The 1,666-nt window shown below is 45.6% G+C and overlaps 1 protein-coding gene and 1 pseudogene across 1 annotated transcript in view; one reads left to right on the top strand and one right to left on the bottom strand.

The window, feature by feature from the left end:
- The window catches only part of DTD1 (D-tyrosyl-tRNA deacylase 1), a 163,794-nt gene that overhangs the window by 23,896 nt on the left and 138,232 nt on the right, over nucleotides 1-1,666 (top strand). The gene's annotated exons all lie outside the window — the stretch shown is intronic.
- Nucleotides 243-1,505, bottom strand: LOC102254553 (annotated as a pseudogene).

The raw sequence follows: 1,666 nt of genomic DNA, 5'->3' as shown, positions 1-1,666 counted from the left end.
ATCTATTCTTTTTTTCTTTCTACTAGGAAGTACTTTGTTTTTCTTAGGAAAAAAAAAAAATCCAGGCATGACATTTCAACAACAAAGTACTGGTTGAGAGAGGTTTCAAGGAGCTGGGGATTCTACAATATTTTGAAGAAAAGTAGGTAACCTGCTTCACTAGAGATGGGAGACTTCTGGCTACTAAGTCAACATAAGAATTCAGTGGGATGACATTTCCTTCTGTAAAGCCCAGAAGCAGTTAGCTTAGGCTCCAATCTTCCCCTTAGGTAAGAAAGGGTGGAGAGAAGGGACAGTCACTCCTGAGCCTCCATGCTTTCCTCCTCCTCTCCTTGAGGTGGTTCTTCTGTATTCCCCTCCTCTTCCTCCCCTTCCTTCTTCTGTGGTGGCTTCTCATAAGCCTTTTCTGAAGGTGTCACTATCACTCCATCCCAGGTAGATATTTCAGAAGCAAGATAGCTGGCATCACCCTCCTGGCCAGAGATCTTCCTAAAGCCACCATGTGAGAGGATTCGGGCTGTGAAGCAGACCATGTCCTGCTGTTCCAAAGTCATGACTGTGTGTACTCTGAAGTTGCCACTCTCATAGGGGTCTGTGATACCCATTGACCCTGGCAAGAACAGTCCTGCAGCCAGAATCTGCAAGCAACACCTGTATGCCACATTTAGGGCCAAAGGCTGTCTGGTGGGGTTGTTCATCACAGCATAGTGCACTAGTAGGTCAAGGATCCAGGGTGTGAGGGGCTCAAAGCCAGGAAAACGAATCCTCAGGTCCTTCAGAAGTCTCATGAGAACTTTAACTGTGGACTGAGAAGCATTTTTTTCAAACCAGCGAGCATGTCGGATGGCTGCTAAGGCACTCTGCAACACCTTGATGTCCAAAGGGAGTTCTGGATCCAGTTTTCGGGGATTGGGTGGCACTTCTGTAATGAGAATCTTCACTGTAGCATCAGAAGAACTGGTCTCAAAGCCAGTTTCATTGGTAAGCCTGGTCAAAACTTCAGAAGGATCCTGTGCTCTTAGGCTTTCCAAGACTTTGTTCCTGAGGGCAGCAACAGCTTCCAATGTTGGCAAAATCTTTAGGATTACCACCAGGTCAGCCACATTATGTCCTGTAGTCATTGTTCCCTTTTTATATGATCTAACCTGTCGCATCTCTTCAGTTTGCACTTCAAATGTCCCTGGAGCCACAATCAAATTGTCAATCACATTGTTTATTTTTGTCACCAGAGAAAGGATAGAGGCCTATTCAGCAGAATTAGGAGCAAGGTCCTGATTTCTTTTCAGTAATGCCTCACTGGAGGAAGATTCATCAGGTGCTGACGTAACCCGAGGGAAGGCCATTTCACACAAATAGAAATCAAATGGAATATGTGGCACAAAGGGCCTGAACCCTCTTTCTGGGCATCCTCTGGAACCAAAGCGCCCGCCACGACCTCGGCCTCTGTCGCCCTAAATCCTGAACAATGGAAGCCACACCAACCACCCCTCTCCTCTGAGAAGCCGACCTGGATCTATTCTTGTTCATCAAATTATGTTGATCATTATATCCCACATATGAGTGAGATCATGTGATATTTATCTTTCTCCGACTGGCTTATTTCGCTTAGCATAATGCTCTCCAGTTCCATCCATGCTGTTGCAAATGGTAAAAGTTCCTTCTTTTT

This window comes from Myotis brandtii, unplaced genomic scaffold, assembly GCF_000412655.1.
Source record: "Myotis brandtii unplaced genomic scaffold, ASM41265v1 scaffold72, whole genome shotgun sequence".
NCBI lineage: Eukaryota > Metazoa > Chordata > Mammalia > Chiroptera > Vespertilionidae > Myotis > Myotis brandtii.
The sequence above is the reverse complement of the archived record's forward strand: the minus strand, read 5'-3'. Positions and strand labels throughout refer to the sequence as shown.